Raw genomic sequence first — 8067 nt, 5'->3', positions numbered from 1 at the left:
ATCCGGGTGTCTCCTGGGCAACGTCCTTGCACATAGCCTTGCACAAGCCAGAAGCAACTTACAGTTTCTCAAGTTGCTCCTATCATTTAAAAAACCATGAAAATTATGGGATTATACAGATTCCTTTTTCCCAGGCCATCAGAATTAGAGAACTCAAACACAGGGGAACTCCAGACAAGAAACAATCAGGAACACCTAATCACCTCTTAACAAAGGAATTTCCCAGGCAGAAACAAGCCACACCTAAAAACCATCAGGCCATCAAATGCTAATCAAGGTAGCCAATTGAGACATTCACACCTAGCTCCAACAGACAAGAGTTCTTTCTCCCACGCTGGACCTTCCACAGATATATAATCCTTACTTTCCTAGTTTCCAACAGACTTCACAACCACTGAGGATGCCTGCCATAGATGCAGGTGAAACGTCAGGAGAGAATGCTTCTAGAACATGGCCATATAGCCTGAAAAACCTACAACAACCCAGTGAAAGCCTTTGACAATACAAGAAACAGAACATTTTGAAATGACCAGAATCTCCTTTGTTTTGGGTCACACCTGGGGGTATTTCTTAATGTGAAACAACAGCTGGACAATTTGCTTCCTGACCTAGTTCAGGTAGAGGTCAATGTTTCTTGTCCCTGAAATAACATCTATATAAATAAAAATGTAATGTTCGTTTGTGGGATTAGCAGAACTCAAAAACCACTGAACGAATTGACACCAAATTTGGACACAAGACACCTAACAACTCAATGTATGTCCTTCACTAAAAAAAATGATTTTGTCATTTGGGAGTTGTAGTTGCTGGGATTTATAGTTCACCTACAATCAAAGAGCATTCTGAACCCCACCAACGATGGAATTGAACCAAACTTGGCACACAGTTCTCCCATGAACAACAGAAAATACTGGAAGGGTTTGGCGGGCAGTGTCCTTTGGTTTTAGAGTTGTAGTTTGCATACCTTCAGAGATCACTGTGGACTCAAACAATAATGGATCTGGACCAAACTCTACACAAATACTCAATATGCCCTAATGTGAACACTTGTGGAGTTTGGGGAAAATAGAATATTGACATTTGGGAGTCGTAGTTGCTGGGATTTATAGTTCACCTACAATCACAGAGCATTCTGAACCCCACCAACGATAGAATTGGGCCAAACCTCCCACACAGAACCCCCATGTGGGCCACAGCAACGCGTGGCAGGGGACGGCTAGTGTTTAATAGATTTATAGGAATAAAAGTGGAATAAAATATAGCTTATGGTTAGCAGGACAGAGAAAGAAGGGTCTGTGGGTGGTGGGCCTTCATGCAAAAGAGGGGACACGTGCTTTATTTCATTCTGGCTTGTTGCCCTTGGAAAACTATAAATCCCTAACTCTATATTATTTATTATTATGGGTGAGGGCTAGTGGTGTTCGATAAAAACTAGGGCTGGGCAATTCGTTTCGTTAATTCGTAATTCGTTAAAAAATTCGTTAATTTTTGAATTACAAAACGATTACAAAACTTATTTTTAAACCTGGAAGTGTTTTTAAATATCGAAACGGCAGGCGCCAAAAATTTTTGTATTTCCGTCCATTTCGGAAAAACGTAAGATGGCCGCCTGGCTTGCTGGGAGCTCTCCTCTCTCGGCGCCGGCTGAGCAAGCGAGCGAGAGGGTGAGCAAGAGGGCGAGCGGCGAGCGAGAGGGCGAGGGCGAGCGGCAAGCGAGAGGGCGAGCGAGAGGGCGAGCGGCGAGCGAGAGGGCGAGTGAGAGGGCGAGCGGCGAGCGAGAGGGCGAGCGAGAGGGCGAGAGGGAGGTCTCCTTCTCTTTCTTTCCTTTTCTCTTCTTTCTCTCTCTCTCACCTTTCGCAGGGGGGTTCTGAGCTCTCTTCCAAAGAAGGCTCACTTGCTTCCTCTTCTCTCTCTCTCTCTCTCTCTCTCTCAATTCGAGGCAGGAAACCCCTCCATCCTGCAGCCATCTACACTGCAGCCTGGATGAGGTTTGGCACCACATTGGCTCAATGCTGTAGCATCCTGGGAGTTGTAGTTTGGCAGCCTGGGAAAAAGAGCCCCTCCTGGAAGGAACCCATCCTAGCGAGAGGGCGAGAGGGCAAGCGAGAGGGCAAGCGGCGAGCGAGAGGGCCCACCAGAGTGAGTGCCTGCCTTCCCTCAATAATAATTTCTCCTCCCTATTCTACTAAATTAATAATTAAATTTAAAAAATATTGAAAAAATATTGAAAAAAAAAGGGCGCCATCTTTACAAAACGTTTTGTAAATATTTACGAACTTTCGTAAATACCGAACTTTTTTTTTGGAAAATTTTGTAATTATTTTAAATATCGAAACAAAAAAACACTCCAATTACAAATCGATTTTAGAAACAAATTTTTGCGTTGTTACCCAGGCCTAATAAAAACCTTGATTTTGCCTTTTAATAAAAAGGACACCACTTTACATCTATGGATTTTGGCATCTTGGAACCAAATCCCAGCGGATACTAAGGACCCACTGTACATATTTTGGGACTTATTTCTTTGCCAACTCCCCTCTTAATTTTGGATTCCGCTCCACTTGCATCTCCCCTTTGAACCTAGTCCTGCCAGAATCATGATTATGCCTGTCACTCTTGTGTGAAGCTTGGAATTGGCTTACTTTTCCTCTGCACATGCCATTGTCATCTTGCTTAAAGCCCTCTTCACTTTGGATTCTGCCCAGGATGGCTTCCTCCCTTTGAACCTCACCATTGCGACCATGACATTCCAAATGCACCCGACATGTCAAACTGCATTTATAGGGGAACTTGACAAAACTTCCCCAGGATTGCTTCCTCTGTGTGGCATACAGTTCTGTGTCTTCAGACTGATGAAATGGCTGAGACCTGCTCTCGCTGCCCCTGAACACCTGCTGCCTGAGGCCATGGCCTCATTCCTCTCAAGGTCGCGCGCCAGCTCTGTGCTCGACTAGATCTGAATCAGAGCCTCGGCTGTAGCTAATTCTGCCTTTCAAAACTTCCCAAAACAAACCATGGCTCTGTTTTACCCAATCTTGTATTTAAGTGTTTAGGAGGAACGCACTGTAGAAGTAATTGCATTTGGCAGCTTGCTTATAGAGGTCATGAACTCACCAAGTTTAAGCAATTGAAATGGGAAAAAGCAAGGATGCGCTTCAGTTTCTCCCACTGCAATGTGTTGGGCTTAAAAATGCAAATTTAGATTGGATTGCGCCACTGTTTATTGAACATGCCTTTGTTGTTGAGTGCTCTCAACTCATCTCTGACTTATGGAACACCTTCTTTGGCAACCCTACCATGGGGCTTACCTGGCAGGATCTGTTTGGAGGGGGGTTGCCTTTGCCTTCCTCTTTTGGGGGAACATATGACTTGCCCACAGTTGCCAAGTGGGTTTTAAACCCTGTTCATCAGAGTCTTATAGTCCACTACACATTGCTGGGGTGGAAATTGCTGGAAGAAACATTAACAACCTCAGATATGCAGATGACACCACTCTGATGGCCGAAAGCGAGGAGGAGCTGAGGAGCCTTCTAATCAAGGTGAAAGAAGAAAGCGCAAAAGCCGGGTTGCAGCTAAACATCAAAAAAACCAAGATTATGGCAACAAGAATGATTGACAACTGGAAAATAGAGGGAGAAAACGTGGAGGCCGTGACAGACTTTGTATTTCTAGGTGCAAAGATGAGTGCAGATGCAGACTGTGGCCAGGAAATCAGAAGACGCTTCCTTCTTGAGAGGAGAGCAATGTCCAATCTCGACAAAATAGTAAAGAGTAGAGACATCAGACTGGCAACAAAGATCCATTGCCTAGTCAAATCCATGGTATTCCCTGTAGTCACCTACGGATGTGAGAGCTGGACCTTAGGGAAGGCTGAGAGAAGGAAGATTGATGCTTTTGAGCTGTGGTGTTGGAGGAAAGTTCCGAGAGTGCCTTGGACTGTGAGAAGATCCAACCAGTCCATCCTCCAGGAAATAAAGCCCAGCTGCTCACTGGAGGGAAAGATACTAGAGACAAAGTGGAAGTACTTTGGCCACATCATGAGGAGAAAGCAAAGCCTAGAGAAGACAATGATGCTGGGGAAAGTGGAAGGCAAAAGGAAGAGGGGCCGACCAAGGGCAAGATGGATGGATGGCAATCTTGAAGTGACCGGACTGACCTTGAAGGAGCTGGGGGTGGTGACGGCCGACAGGGAGCTCTGGCATGGGCCGGTCCATGAGGTCACAAAGAGTCGGAGACGACTGAACGAATGAACACACACACACTGCTGGCTCAAATATGTTCTTATACACTGTGGATGTGTTGTCATTGTTTATTTATTTATGTTACACCTAAGGCAAACTACCATGGGATTTCCTGAGGTCAAGACTGCATGAATTGCCCAGTTGCATCCAGTGGGTTTTCCTGGTCAAGGAGGAATTCAAACCTGGTTCTCTAGAGTCGTTACCCAATGTTCAAATCATGATGCTGTGCTGACGCCTGAGCACACTTCCCAAAAACTAAATCCATTGATGGGATGTTATGTGAAAAGCTGGAGGAAGTTTGTTTTCTGTCACAATGGAAGGTAGGTTCTGATGGAAATTAAGCCATGGTGTATTGTCGAAGGCTTTCATGGCTGGAATCACTAGGTTGTTGTAGGTTTTTTGGGCTGTATGGCCATGTTCTAGAAGCATTCCCTCCTGATGTTTCACCTGCATCTATGGCAGGCATCCTCAGAGGTTGTGAGGTCTGACAACCTCTGAGGATGCCTGCCATAGATGCAAGTGAAATGTCAGGAGATAATGCTTCTAGAACATGGCCATAAAGCCCGAAAAACCTACAACAACCCTGAAGCCACTTTGAACAATAGGAAGAACGTCCTCGTGGTAAGAACTGTTCAGCAGTAGAATAGATTGTCTTGATGGACTATCTTCTGCTTGAGGGTTTTCAGCAGAGGTTGGATCTTCACCTCTGTTTGTAAATTCCCATACTACAGGCTAAATATGATGACTTTTGGGATATACCTTTCATTTCTCCGATTCTATGAGTCTGTGGATTTCTACTGACTTACATCCACCAGAGCATGTTAAGGATTTCCTGGACAATTGGTGGAGTCAGTACTTAGGGCAGCTTCTTCGAGTTTAGACTCAAATTCTGGATTGAAACACCACCCACTGATATCAGAACCATACACTACTTAAAATTGTTTCAAGAATGTCAGGGGACTATTTACACTATTTATTTCATACAGTAAGTAGACAACAAATCCAGCTAAGCCATAACAGTTGCTTTAGTGCTATAATAGAAAAGTTCAGATCCTTGTTATTACTTAGCAAAAAGCCTTTAGGAAACTGTTAGTAGCAACACCCAGCCTTTAATTTGTCCACAGTCTTCTTGGCCGCAGGTAATGCAGAGCATGGAATAAAGTGACTCATCTTGGTGAATAAGTCCACCACCACCAAGATCGTGGTAAATCCTTGTGACAAAGGCAAGTCTGTGATGAAGTCAGCCGAGACTATCTTCCAGGTTGGGCCGAGGTGGGCAACTGTTGGAACAAACCAGCTGGCTTGCCTACAGGGTTTTTGGAGCATTGACACATTGGGCAACTGGTAACATATATTTCCACCTCACTCCGAATCTTAGGCCACCAGAAATCCCGCAGCACCAGTTGCATAGTCTTAAAGATCCCGAAATGTCCAGCCGGCCATATGTTGTGACATAACTTTAAGATTTCCATCTGCTCCGGCCCGGGCGGTACGTATACTCAAGAGCGGTGGCAAAGCAGCCCATCCACCACATGGAATGGAAGAGATTGTCCCCCAATCAACTGTTTTTGGACCCACGAGTCCCCTTTCTGACGCACCCAGACTCGGTCAGCCAAAGAACCACTCACAACAGGTTGGGGCGGTGGCTGCCCTGTGTCCACAGGAACCCTGGCAGGGTCCCCCTCCACAGCAGCTGTCGCAGCAAAGTTCTCAGGGTGCAAAATACAGGATTCTCCAGTGTCCTCTCAGCTGCAAGTATATTCCAACTTGCAAGACAGGGCGTCTGCTTGTTTATTCCGTACCACCAGCACATAGCAAACCCGAAAGTTGAAACGTTCAAAAAAACAAGGCCTAACGTTGTTGTCGTTGGTTCAATTTACATGAGGTATGGAGGTATTCCAAGTTCCGATGATCAGTATGCACTTCCACAGGGTGACGAGCTCCTTCCAGCCAATGCCTCCAGGTCTCGAACGCCGACTTGATGGCCAACAGCTCCTTTTCCCAAATGGTATAGTTCCGCTCCAGCTCTGTCAGCTACCGAGAGAAGTACACGCAGGGTTGTAAATGTTCACCTACCGGTTGTAACAACATGGCATTTTGAACCAAACTGTGAACCTGAGTCCCATCATCCTCGTCAGAAACACTCTCTGATTCCAGCTGTGTCACAACACACTGGCCTTGTCTGTGTTTGTGTGTAGTATTGAATGTGACTATAAGCCACTGAATGTTTGCTTATGTCTGCTGTAAATGCTGTAATCTCCCCTAAGGTGAAAGGTGGAATATAAATAAGGTGTATTATTATTATTATTATTATTATTATTATTATTATTATTACAATTGTGCTGTCGCACGCTGGGTATGAACATAAGACTGTAAACAGGACATAAATTCTGTGTGCCCAACGGGACGCCGGGGCTGCCTCAGATTAAAGGCCTTTGGATTTCCTTAAAACAGAGTCTTTAGATTGCTTAAAGGTTCAACAAAGTTCTTTATTATTAAAATCAAACAGGTACTTCAAGGCTTTCTTAATAGTCTATTGGCTCTCTCAATCTTGTCCACAAGGAACAGACACTGTCTTCATAACTGTATTTTAACTAATGGGGAAACCCTTAACTTCTAATCTGGGCAGTCTGTCTTTGCCTCTGTTGGCGTGGAGCCCCTGCACCCGGTACCAACTGCTTCTGGCTTTCGCGAGTGACCCTTACCAAGCAGAGCTTTGTAGATTTCCAGGGAAAAGAAGGAGATCAGGTTTCAGTGATGGCTGGCTGAAGTGCTGTGGGACCGGATTCCCTCAGCAAAGGAGGCTGTAAAATACTCAGCCAAGCTAAGGGGCCTTTTCTCCCCGGCCAAGCTGTAATGCTGTATATCTCCCCGGCCAAGCTGTAGAAGACGAAGCTTTCTACAGGAGCTCCTGGTTTTATGTCCTGTATGAAAGGCTTCTCTGTGTGGATGGGCCCAAAATGGCTCTTATTCCCTCCAAAACCCCAAAAGGCGGCGGGACCAGGGAACCTAACAATAATTGACAGGTGGCTTGCCCTATGATTGCAGCCAAAAGAAGCCACCTATCTGCAGAGTCCCTGAAACTTAGGACTACAACAAACATTCAATGCAAAGCAAACTAAATTGGAGCTTCTGGTACAGCTGTACCTGCACAACAATTATTATTATTATTATTATTATTATTATTATTATTATTATTATTAATATACCATTCTGCCCCTCTACACTACTGTCAATTATCTTCCTGGAGATTCATATCATCCACAGGTGTATATGGGACCTCCAAGCGTAGCCCCCAAAAGGACATGTGTGCAGCATTAGAAAGAAATGAATGAAAGCCTCGGACCTTATCAAGTGATGTTGGAAACTGGCCAAGCTTAATTATTTTTTAAATGAAACCAATTGATTTCTGTTGGAGTTTAAGCCTTAACCTTTCTACATAATTAAGATATGAATTAATTGGGACACACTGCTAAAGAGCCAAGACATTTTATCTTACTCTGTTCTTTAGCCAAAGCTACGTTCTCTTTGCAATACGCATTCCTCTTTCTTGTCTTCCTCTTCTTTTAAGAGTCCTACAAAATTCTAGTTGCAAGTAGTGAATCATAGAATCATAGAATCCTAGAATTGGAAGAGACCTCATGGGTCATCCAGTCCAACCCCATTCTGCCAAGAAGCAGGAATGTTGCATTCAAATCACCCCCGACAGATGGCCACCCAGCCTCTGTTTAAAAGCTTCCAAAGAAGGAGCCTCCACCACACTCCAGGGCAGAGAGTTCCACTGCTGAACGGCTCTCACAGTCAGGAAGTTCTTCCTCATGTTCAG

This window comes from Anolis sagrei, chromosome 1 (genome assembly GCF_037176765.1).
Source record: "Anolis sagrei isolate rAnoSag1 chromosome 1, rAnoSag1.mat, whole genome shotgun sequence".
Classification (NCBI taxonomy): Eukaryota; Metazoa; Chordata; class Lepidosauria; order Squamata; family Dactyloidae; genus Anolis; species Anolis sagrei.
Note: the sequence above shows the minus strand (reverse complement) of the source record.